At 39.3% G+C, this 12,963-nt stretch overlaps 1 non-coding gene across 1 annotated transcript; it reads right to left on the reverse strand.

The window, feature by feature from the left end:
• Positions 1 to 12,839: 12,839 nt before the first annotated feature.
• Positions 12,840 to 12,963, reverse strand: LOC118488750. The gene has a single exon (XR_004885285.1). It is a non-coding gene; the product is annotated as a small nucleolar RNA snoR80 (small nucleolar RNA).

Genomic DNA, 12,963 nt, shown 5'->3' on the forward strand with positions numbered 1-12,963 from the left:
GTCATCTTCAACGGTTGCTTCCTCAGAGTTGGAAATGAAGTATTACACAACGGATATTCATTTCCTCAACGGATAATCTTCAGAAACGAAAATGAACTAACGGAGTCATCTTCAACGGTTGCTTCCTCAGAGTTGGAAATGAAGGATTACACAACGGATATTCATTTCCTCAACGGATAAATCTTCAGAAACGAAAATGAGCAAACGGGGTCATCTTCAACGGGTATTCTTCAGATTTGGAAATGAAGGATAAACGGATATTCATTTCCTCAACAGATAAATCTTCAGAACGAAAATGAACAAACGGAGTCATTTTCCTCGACGAGTATTCTTCAGATTTGGAAATGAAGGATAAACGGATATTCATTTCCTCAACGGATAAATCTTCAGAACGAAAATGAACAAACGGAGTCATTTTCCTCGACGGGTATTCTTCAGATTTGGAAATGAAGGATAAACGGATATTCATTTCCTCAACGGATATTCTTCAGAAGTGAAAAATGAATAGCTAGTTCATTTTTCCTCAACGGATGCTTCATCAGAATTGGAAATGAATATGGTTAACTCTAGACACATGACAGAACTTGTTGTGATTTCTGTGCACTAAATTCCATAATTATGTATGCATCCATAATTACGTAATCCCTTGCACAGTCCGCACAGTTCGTTTTGTAATGTTTTGGGGAAGGATATCAAACTTGTGACGAGGGTGACTAGACTTCCATCGGTTCCTTTTAATTAGATCGACAGGGAATCCTCTTGGTTAGGCCACCAAGGAGTCCTTTCAGCTATATCATCACATGATATCCCTAACCAGATTTTTGGATGAATCTGTTTAGCTAGACCACTCAAGGGGTCTAATTATGAAGTAGTACTTTATAATCCGAGGGACTTAACTATAACATAGAAGTCCATTGAGGATTTTAAGTAATACCTTTGGGCATCCTACTATGAATCTCTTGTACACGGATATGTAAGATTCTACGAAGATTTGGATAACATAATTTGGATCACACAACAATACATAAGGAAACACATAAGCACATAGTCACATAATTGTTTAATTTGATCATAATTTGTTATTAACTTGTTATCGATTGAATACGGATATGGAAACCTGTCGACGGATCTCAATGTTCACTGGAATCTATCTGAGAAGATAGAAAGATCTCCCAAAATTCGATTTTTGATTACAAGGAATCACCACATTCGAATGAAGGTATACAACAATTAAAGACTTACGGGAAATTCCTAGGTACCCTATTAAGGATTTATAGTGGTACCTTGGGTATTCGTCTTGTGTTGTAACCTGCGCCTTGTACTTCGTTTCCTTAGAATAAACGGGTACTTAGGAATTCCGTGGAAGACGCAAGCGATTATAGAATGGGAGAATTTTGGGGGTAGTTTGTTCTTCAAGGAATACGGTTCCTTGATTGTCGATATTGCAAGGGATATGTCGTTTATACATGCAACCATCGAAATACATTGCAATGTAAATGAAAGATTTATTTATAAACAACGATATCAACTGTTCCTTGGATCTTGACAACAGAAGGAACTTAATACATAAGACATGATTATTTCTAAACGATGTTGTCTTCTAGTCAGTCGGGTGATCATCCTTATGCTGGATTTGCATTAGCAAGCTTTGGGCAATTTCTTCGGAAATGACCCATCTCGCCACAGTTGAAACAAGAACCTGGTAGGAAACGACCTTGAGCGGGATTGTTGCCAGCTTGGTTTGGTGCAGCTGCAGCTGGGCAGATTCTTGTTGTATGGCCTATGAGTCCACAAGTTTGGCATTTGCGGCACTGTACATTGGCGTGATGATGGAGGCTACATTGGTTGCACAAGGGTGCAGTTCCATTGTATGGTTTTCTAGCAGGGGGTTGAGCTGGTTGGTTGGGGACGGCTTGACCATTGTGAGCGACCACGGCGAAGTTCTGAGAAGCCTTTCGCTTCCTTGACTTCTTAGGAGATTCAGTCTGTTCATCCATGGTCTTTGATTCCTCGATTGGGTTCGATTCCCCGGCCGATTTCTTGTCACCTTTTCGAAAAAGTTTATGCTTTCTGATCTGCGATTCAGTCAAGGTTGCAGATAGCTCAATGGCCTGACGGAGTGTGGTAGGGTTGCTACTAGTGACAATGTCTTGTACCGAGTCAGGCAGGCCGTCGATGTACCTTTCGATAGCCTTGTCGAGTGGGGCGACCATAGTCGGGCAAAGTAGACTCAACTCCTCAAACCTATCAGTATATGCCCTGTGTTCGCCACTATCTTGTTTCAAATCATCAAACTCCTTCTCCAACGCTCGTTGTTCATGACGAGGACAAAACTCTTTCATCATAAGTGCACTCAGTTCAGCCCATGTTTGTGCTAGAGTAACATCTGCACCACGGTCTCTCATTACCCCGTTCCACCATGTAAGAGCCCTCTTCTGAAACACACTCGAAGAAAACTCGACCTTGCGATTTTCCGGACACTGCACGTGGCGAAAGGTATTCTCGATGCTCTCAAACCATTGGAGAAGCCCAGTTGCTCCCTCAGAACCACTAAACTTGAGTGGTTTAGCCGAGTTAAAGCTCTTGAAATTGCATGTACCATTGTTGTTGTTGTTGGCTTGGTTCCATTGAGCAAAGAGATTTGGAAATTGAGCAGCCATCTGCTGCGCAATAATTTCTGCCAGCTCGGCAGTTGCTATCTGGTGTTCGCGTCGAGGAGGCATTCTAAAAGAGGAAAACATGAAAGGAAACAAATAAAATGGTATTGGGTAAGAATAGGATGTTACAATCACTGACCATAATCACGGTTGATGGTCACTTGTTTGAATCATGAAGCAAACAAACAACACCAGGGCTGAATCAAAGCAAATAGATCCTCATAGTGTATCGCGAAGACATGCTCGCCTATAAGTGGACACTCACCCCAAGAGTTCCCAGGTAAGAGTGACTGGTCCGATTATGCGGATTTGTACGAACACTCTAACCTTAGACAGAAAACCCAGGGTACAGGCATTCACCCTTCCAGTTCGCACGTGTTCACACTATTTAGGACCCAAAACTTTGACGGGAGTTTTGAAAATTCAAAGGGGTTCAAAACCTTATAACAAAGGGTTCAAAACCTTACAATAGAGGGTTCAAAACCTAGTAATCAATCATCCTAGAACAGATGATTAGCTTTCAAGGCGGTTTTGAAATTTATGTTCTTGTTGTGGTCGTCGCCTAAGGGTAGGTGACGGTATTGTTTTGTGACTAAACGCAAGTAAACTCGCGTTAGGTTCCTAGGAAGGTTATAGACTAGGTCAAAGCATTACTAATAACCTAATTCCCTATAACCATTGGCTCTGATACCATCTTTTCTGTCACACCCCGACCACGTAGAACATACAAAACGTGGCGGAAACGTCGGGGAGTGTTGTAACAGAATCAATTGTTTCAAATCCATGGCGAATGAAGTTTCGTTTTATAAATCAAACTTGAAGGTTTACATTGTCTAAACAAGAATTAAAGTGTACATAACATAAATTAACTAGTTCTTGTCTCGTTTTAAGTCACTAAGGCACAGGTCCGCCTAAGTATGTCTTGATAAGTCCTATGCATCATCTCCTGAAAACACATGTGAAAATAGGTACGTCAGCATAAAAATGCCTGTGAGATACATTGGTTTTGTGAAAACGGAATTCATGACTTGAGTTTGAGAAAATGTTTAGTCATGAACCTCGTATTTTGCTTTGTCTTGTAAATCATTTGAAAAACGGTAAGATCAAATGATATGTATAAATAAGAGAACAATGCATGGTTAACTGAATAACCATGTAAAAAGAGTTTGTATAAGATTTGTTGTTTGTAAATCAATGTCTTGTGAAAAGCGTGTTATTTGTATAAAATGTTCTATGTTTCAAATTGAAATGATTCAAATAACGCTACGATATGTAATACCATACAAACACTTATATATAGGAAGTACCAGCGGCGTATCCACCATGCTTGTATCATATTACACATGCCTCGTTACTTAAATCACTTACTCAAACCAAACCATCAAGATGAAATGTTTAACAACGGTAGAAATGTTCATGTATAGTCAAATGTCTATTGTCAAATGTAATCCATGTCAACGGATACAACTGGTTTACACAGTTCAATGGTTACAGGCGGTTCATGAAATTGAAGAGTTAAGACGTTCACATAGTCAAATGGTTACCACGGTTCAAAATGTAGTGTAATGTGTTCATATGCTGGATGAGCATATGCAACAGTAATGCAATGTGAAACAATGTACTACGTATGCACACAATGGGCGTACGTAGCATGAAATGTATTGTAGAGTACAACGGTTCAAAATGTAGTGTGATGTGTTCATATGCTGGATGAGCATATGCAACAGTAATGCAATGTGCAACAATGTACTAAGTATGCACACAATGGGCATACATAGCATGTAATGTAAAACAATGTACTAAGTACGCACACAATGGGCATACATAGCATGTGATGTAAAACGATGTACTAAGTACGCACACAATGGGCATACATAGCATGAAAATGTAATGTAAAGTGTTGTGCTAAGTATGCACACGATGGACATACATAGCATAAACACAATGAAATCATGTACTATATATGTACTATTGAACATAGCAAGTATATGATGTGAAAAACAGGAAAGCATGAAAGTAACAGATAGGCACATGTGTTTCACCCCAAAACAGTTTAGAAAACAGTAAAAGAGGGGTTCAATGTACTCACCTGAGATTGCTTTGGAGTTCTTGTATAATAACCAGATAATGCTAAAGATCACGGGATATCAAACGGCACCTAATAGGTAGCTATGTTAATATACCGGACCAAATCGGAAGGATCGGACAGTACGCGGGTTCGAAAACCAAACGAGTATGGAGACTCGTGTAATATGGTTTAACAAAGCCTACATACTAAAATGAAACTTAACCTAAGTGCTTACGGTCCATCACGACCCGTTTAGGTAGCTTATGCTACCTTACGCGTCGTTCGCGTAGAACGCGTCTGGAACGCCTAACATTGTGACCACAAGGTATAACCTCGGAAGGTTATAGCTATGGTCACCTAATGTGTTTGGTCAGGTCCTAATGACCGACCAAATGGGTCGGGTTCGAAAGTATAAGCGATGGTTTAGATCGCTTACCTTACGACCCTATATAAGCACTAACTAAAAGTGACGAGCTAAGCATGTTGGAACATGCTTAACTAAGTTTAGAAAACAGGTTTGACATCAAAACAAACGGCTTTGATGCCCACGAGTAGTTTGGTTACAAAATATGCAAGAATGCACATTTTGGCCGAAACTACGACTCGTCACTGAGCCTAGATAACGTGGTGATCAGTAGGTATGGTCACTATGGACCATAACCATCGTGATCACGCTCACGTTATGAAGTTCCATGAACTTCGCATCGACCATAAGCTGGTCAATGCAGAAAGTCAACAAAACGTTGACTTTCGGACTCGAAAAGCGAATAAAAGAGCGAAAGAAGACTTACGGAGGGTCCCCGAGTGCTAATCAAGACCAAATAGCTCAGGTATGAAACAATGGTTTCAACTTAGAGCTCTAAGATCTGATTTTGTGAATTTTACACTAAAGGGGGGGGGTATTTATAGGAAAAGTGGAACCGTTAGGATCGTTTTATCGAATATCGTGCCTTGATCTCGTGCGTACATGTGTCCAAGTGGATAAGTTCAGTGAACTTGACCCTTGGCTCTTCATTGGGTGAAAAGGCATCGCCTCTTGATCGAACGAAAGGCCAGATTCATTAAATGCAAAATCTTCTGTCAGACATGTTCACGCGGCCCGCCTCATGTTTTGGGCAATCCATACGCGGGCCGCCTGGCCCCTCTGATCTGCACCACTTGCAGAATTTACACTTTTGGTCCCTGTTGCGTGTTTAAGCTATTTCCAGCCCTTCTAAGACCTGTAAAGCCATCTTTAAGGCCCTAAAATGGTGCCTAAACATTGTGGACATGAAACATGCCCAAAAATATGTCGGATGTCGGTTCGTTTGGCCGTACGATCGCGATGTTCGCTTAATTACGACGGAATGCGCATAAGCGTGAAAGACGATCCAAATGACGCGACGAATGGATTTTTCTCATGCCAAACACTAAGGCATAATATAAGGATGCTTACATAAATTTTTGGATGTCCGGATGTATTCAGAACGTAAGTTATGCGCGAAAGTGCAAACTCATGCACTTTTTGACACTTTTAGTCCCTGAATGATCCAAAAGTTTATTTTAGCATACCAAACCCCTCAAAGCCTATTTCTAAGCTATGTAAAGGATATTTATGGTATGTTTAACTTATGGACATGTTCCGGAATGTTCGTTACAGTTCAAATTGGCATACTTTCGCAGTTTGTCAAGTTTAGTCCCTGTAAGCGAATTAGCTTGTTTTTGCCATACCAAAGCCTTCAAAACTTATTTCTAAGTTATGTAAAGGTTATTTAAGGTATGTTGAGTATATGTTGATGTTCCGGAGTATTTGTCGCATTAAACTGAGTACGTTTACGCACCAGTTTGCGTATAATGCTCCAGAAAGCGATGTAGAGTTTGAAATTGAACAATAATTGATATGTGCAAAACATACACATATTTATACAAGATCCCAAGTATGGAATACAATATTTCATCGGCTTGGTATTTGTTTGATGGTTGCGGTGACACAGGTGTCACAATAGCACAAGCACATAAATGCCTAAGGAAAGGGTATGTTGCCTTTTTAGCATATGTCGTATACACTACAGAAAAGCAGAAGGTCGAGGACGTGCCAGTAGTACGAGAATACCCTGAAGTGTTTCCCGATGAACTGCCGGGACTACCATCGGATAGACAGGTTGAGTTTCGCATTGACCTAGTTCCTGGTACATCACCGATTGCTAAGTCGCCGCATAGACTAGCCCCGACAGAAATGCAAGAACTCAAGAAGCAACTACAAGAGTTGCTTGACAAGGGGTTTATCCAACCTAGTTCGTCACCATGGAGAGCACCCATCTTGTTTGTCAAGAAGAAAGATGGGACGATGCGCATGTGCATCGATTATAGAGACTTGAATAAAGCCACTATAAAGAATAAATACCCTTTGCCCAGGATCGACGACTTGTTTGATCAATTACAAGGGGCAAGCTATTTCTCTAAAATAGACTTGAGGTCTGGATACCAGCAAGTGAAAGTTGAACAAGAAGACATACCTAAGACTGCCTTCAGGACTAGGTATGGTCATTATGAATTTTTGGTAATGCCATTTGGATTAACCAACACACCTGCAGTGTTCAGGGACCTCATGAACAGGGTTTGTAAACCTTACCTCGATAAGTTTGTGATCGTTTTTATTGACGATATCCTTATCTTCTCTAAGAACGAGGTAGAACATGAACAACACCTAAGAGCAGTCCTTGAATTGCTCAAGAAAGAAAAACTCTATGCAAAGTTCTCTAAGTGTGAGTTTTGGATACGTGAGGTGCAATTCCTAGGCCACGTGATAAATGAATGTGGAATACAAGTTGACCCTGCAAAGATCGAGGCCATTAAGAAATGGGAAGTACCGAAGAATCCCACTGAAATCAGAAGATTTCTGGGGTTAGCAGGATACTATAGAAGGTTTATTCAAGACTTCTCAAAGATTGCAACACCATTAACCACACTAACCCAGAAAGCCTCTAAGTTTAATTGGGGACCTAAACAAGAAGAAGCCTTTAACACGTTAAAGCATAAGTTATGTAGCGCCCCAATACTGTCACTTCCTGAGGGAATAAAAGATTTTGCCGTCTACTGTGATGCATCTCACTATGGTATGGGATGTGTACTCATGCAAAGAGGCAAAGTGATTGCCTACGCCTCTAGACAGTTGAAGATTCATGAACGGAACTACACAACCCATGATTTGGAACTTGGTGCCATAGTGTTCGCATTAAAAATTTGGAGGTACTATCTTTACGGTACAAAGTACACTATCTATAGTGACCATAAAAGTTTAAAACACATATTTGAGCAGAAGGAGCTCAATACGCGTCAGAGACGATGGATGGAGTTATTAAGTGATTACGACTGTGAGATCCAATACCATCTAGGTAAGGCAAACATAGTAGCAGATGCTCTAAGTAGAAAAGAGAAACCTCAACCAATAAGAATTCGTGCAACCAGAATAGAGGTTAAAACTAGTCTCTTAGATCAAGTTAAGAATATACAACAAGAAGCCTTGAAAGAGAATCATATTGTAAAAGAAAGAATGATTGGGAAACTGAAGCTACTGACAATGGGAAATGATAATATCCTTAGGTTCAACAATAGGATATGGGGTCCTAATTTTGGAGGACTGTAGGATACAATCTTAGAGGAAGCTCATAAGTCTAAGTATTCCATTCACCCTGGCAGTGACAAGATGTATAAGGATTTAAGGAGAGATTATTGGTGGCCAGGAATGAAGCGATCTGTTGCCCATTATGTGAAAAAATGCCTTACATGCCTTAAGGTGAAGGCAGGATATCAAAAACCCTCTGGATACTTTCAACAACCAGAGATCCCAGAATGGAAATGGGAGAAAATCACCATGGATTTTATCACGAAGCTCCCAAGGTCAAGTCATGGTTATGATACTATTTGGGTAATAGTGGACAGACTGACCAAGTCTGCACACTTCGTGCCAATTCGTGAGGACTATAAGATAAACAAGCTAGCTCAAATTTACATCAAAGAAATAGTCTCGCGACATGGGGTGCCTGTATCGATCATATCAGACAGAGATAGTCGTTTCACATCTAAATTCTGGCAAAGTTTCCAACAAGAGTTGGGAACCAAGCTTAATCTAAGCACTGCATATCATCCTCAGACGGATGGGCAGAGTGAACGGACTATTCAGACATTAGAAGATATGCTTCGGGCTTGTGTAATTGATTTTGGTGGAAGTTGGGACACTCATCTACCACTCATCGAATTCGCCTACAATAATAGCTATCACGCCAGCATCAAAGCTGCACCTTATGAAGCTTTATATGGAAGAAGGTGCCGAACTCCTATCTGTTGGACGGAAGTAGGGGAAAGTCAACTATCAGGACCAGAAATCATTGTGGAGACCACAGAAAAGATCCAGCAAATCAAAGAAAGGATGAAAAGTGCTCAAGATCGACAAAAGAGTTATGCAGATCAGAGGCGTAAACCCCTAGAGTTCCAACTAGGGGATAAAGTAATGCTTAAGGTATCACCTCTGAAAGGAGTGATTCGGTTTGGAAAGAAGGGAAAGTTGAAACCCCGATACATTGGGCCGTTTGAAGTAACAAGCAAAGTAGGACCAGTGGCTTATCGGCTAAAACTTCCTGAACAACTGGCAAGAATACATAATATTTTCCATGTATCAAATGTAAGGAAGTGCCTAGTGGACGAAGCCCAGCAAATACCCCTGGAAGACGTACAGGTTGACGAAAAACTCAACTTCATTGAAGAACCACTACAAATCGAAGATAGGAAGGTTAAAAAGTTACGCAAGAAGGAAATCCCGTTAGTCAAAGTCAAGTGGAACGCACGTCATGGACCCAACTTTACATGGGAACTAGAAAACATAATGAAAGATAAGTACCCTCATCTTTTTAAGTAATGACAAATTTCGAGGACGAAATTTTTGTAAGGAGGGAAGGATGTGATACCCCGAATCTTAATGTGCTGGTTATAAACGTGTGAAATATGTAATTTATATTTCATATATTGTTAAACGAGTAAGATGATTGTGTGAAAGGTGAAATATCTTGACAAACCTTGGCTAATATAGGAGACCGTTAATATTAATAATTAAATATATTAATTTATTTACCATACTCCGTTTTTAATGAAACTTAGGGTAAAACGTAGATAAAAGTATGCTCGTTCTAATGACATATTCGTCGTTTTATAAAACATCATATTTTAAAAGTTATACAAGAAAAACGAGTTAAGCAGCAGAATTAATATATATAAGCAAGCAAGCTAGCAGGTCAAGCAGGTAGGTAGGCACGTCAATTGAATTCCACATCGGACAAAAGGGATTTGAGGTGCTTGCTTGCTTAAAATAAGAGACTCAGTAGTTTGTTTAGGTACCAATTTCTTTAACGGGAATGCTCTAGTATAGAGAATCCTGAGTATACGATACCCCGTTGGGTGTTGTTAGTAATCATTTTTGGAGCGCGAGTAGGAGTAGGAGTACGGAAACTCTACATCAACGTGCCGTAGATAGTTTTGAGGTATACTCTCGTTTAAGTTTATGTTTAGTTATTTATTATTTATTTTTAGTAGTTAATATTAGTTTTATTATTAGTAATAATATATTAGTAGTAGTAGTGTTAGTATTATTTTTAGGTACTAGGGTTATTGTCAGGGGCGGGTATTGGGTAGCCTAGCCTTAGTTAGGCATGGACTGATCACCCATGCTTAAACAAGGTAGGGTTAACCAATATCCAACCATGATAATGACTAGTTAGGTGTACCATTACCTAACCTAGGATTATGTAATTGTGTTAGGACCTTGAGACATAACCTAGTATTACTAGTGGCTGTTAAGCAATTGCTAATCAGGTGAGTCATCATACTTGTCTTTTAAACTGTGATAGTATACTCGTCCACAACTTGTAATAATGAGAATGCTGCAGTATGCATGTGTCAGTAGGGGTATATTGGATCCTATTATGCTTAATGAGGTGTGTCACTCTGGGAAGGGTAATAAGGTGTTGTACCCACAGGCACTTCGTGCTTATAAGGTCCAGCGACACACACTCATACCTATGCGACAACCGTAGGGGGACACAACTGGAGGACCAGCATGTCTCTTGTACGGTGGTTTGTGACGAGTCAAATGTGACCTATAAGGTTCAATGAGGCCCAACCTGACTATAATGTGGTCACATGCCCATATTGTGTATGCATATAATGTAAACTGTGGGCTGTCTTTATAAAAATTGTATAGTATATGCTCATCAGTATATATCTGACGTTGTTTTGAGTATACTTATCTCAGGTGAGTCATGAGGAAAGCTATAGGAACTACTTGACAGTTGTGAAGTTTTAGAAGATCAAGGAGTTCTTAGTTGCCAAAAGTTTGTAAATTAATAAAGTGTTGTACTCAGACTATTATAAGTTTTAATGAAAGTTTAGTTTGTTTCCGCTGTAAGTGTATCAATTGTGCACAATCACCCAGGTTACGGGGTGGGTGTTACAATCTCAACTCGAGACGTCCTGACGTATTGACATGTTTGCGACTCAAAATGTGCACTACTCGGGCCGCATGGTGTATTGACATGTTTGTGCTGTGTGTTTCCTGCTACTGTTTAACTGGACTATGTGATGCTGCTACGGTGTAATTGTTTGTATGATAGGACAGGCCCAATAACATTAGTATGACATGTATGCTATGTGATACATACGTGTAGGATATACGTGACTTATTTGTACCCAAACCTGACCTATACTGGTAACCATATTAGGACGTGGTTGACCAGCTCACTTGACCAAGTAAACTGTCTGCTGAGCAAACCGAGGGGAGTTCACAACTATTACTAAAAGCATGCGTTCCCGGTGGTTGGGAAACGAAACAATCAACGCTAGCTCCTTGTGCGGGATACAAACAACGCTACCTCCTTGTGTGGGGTACAAACTTACTTTTCTCCCCTTATGCGGGACATACAATTAATTACTATTTATATTAGATGCAGCAAGCGAGAGTAAACGAAACTCTATCACTCAAGTCCCTCAAATTGGTCTACACGTCCTAAATTAAGTAGTAACGATTTAATAACCAATTATTCTACAAATACCTAAGTTTCTCCAATACTTATAATTTTCACATAACTTTGAGATTTTCTCAAAAAGTATTTATTTTGATTATGTTGGCGTATTTATATATGTGTGTGTTCATATATACATATGTATATATATATATATAGGGGACCGCTAAAATGAAAACCACCTCCAGTTGTAAAAACCATGAGAACTACACCGTACGGGGCGAGTTAGACCAACATTTTTTTTCATAAACGTAGATGCGTGTATTATAAACACATTTGTAAAAAAAAAAAAAAAAAAAAAAAATGTCGTGTGTGTAGTTTTGAGCACCACAAGTTTGTGTTTACGGATACCGTAAATTTTAAGCACCACAAGTTTGTGTTTACGGATACCGTAAATTTTAAAATTTACGGTATCCGTAAACACAAACTTGTGGTGCTCAAAACTAGACACACGACATTTTTTTTGAACTTTTTTTTTTACAAATCTGTTTATAATACACGCATCTACGTTTATGAAAAAAAAAATTTGGTCCAACTCGCCCAGGATCAAAAAGTTCTCATGGTTCTTATAACTGGAGGTGGTTTTCATTTTAGCAGTCCCCCATATATATATATATATATATATATATATATATATATATATATATATATATATATACACACACACACACTAGCCGTTTACCCGCGCGATGCGGCGGGAAACATATCACTTAGGTTGGTGAGTTTATGGCTATGTGCGGGCCAGCGGCGACAATTTACAGCGCGGTAGTCTTTTTTTGTTAGTTTATTAATTCTCTCGTGATATATGTATGTTAGTTTTTTTATGCGTATCATTGGTGTGGTCTATCTATGGGTATTATATAGTAATACTATGTATAATGTTAATATAGTGCTTGCGTGAATGTTACTTAATTGGTCTATCTCTATAAATGCAAAATTTTAAAGCTTTATTAAATCAAAACTCCTTCAAAGAAACATGACAGTTTGAAAACTTAATCAAGATGAACATGATGTTTCAAGAATAGCAATTTATAAGTTAAAACAAATTTATTGTTGAAACAAAAACATTGTATGAGGTGTTTCCATGATACAATAGCATTGACAAGCCATTGATCACGATACCGACAAATATTGATTTGGCGTCCGAGCCATACACAACGAGGAACCAAATTCATCCTCCAGACTTGGT

Source organism: Helianthus annuus, chromosome 16 (assembly GCF_002127325.2).
Source record: "Helianthus annuus cultivar XRQ/B chromosome 16, HanXRQr2.0-SUNRISE, whole genome shotgun sequence".
Lineage (NCBI taxonomy): Eukaryota > Viridiplantae > Streptophyta > Magnoliopsida > Asterales > Asteraceae > Helianthus > Helianthus annuus.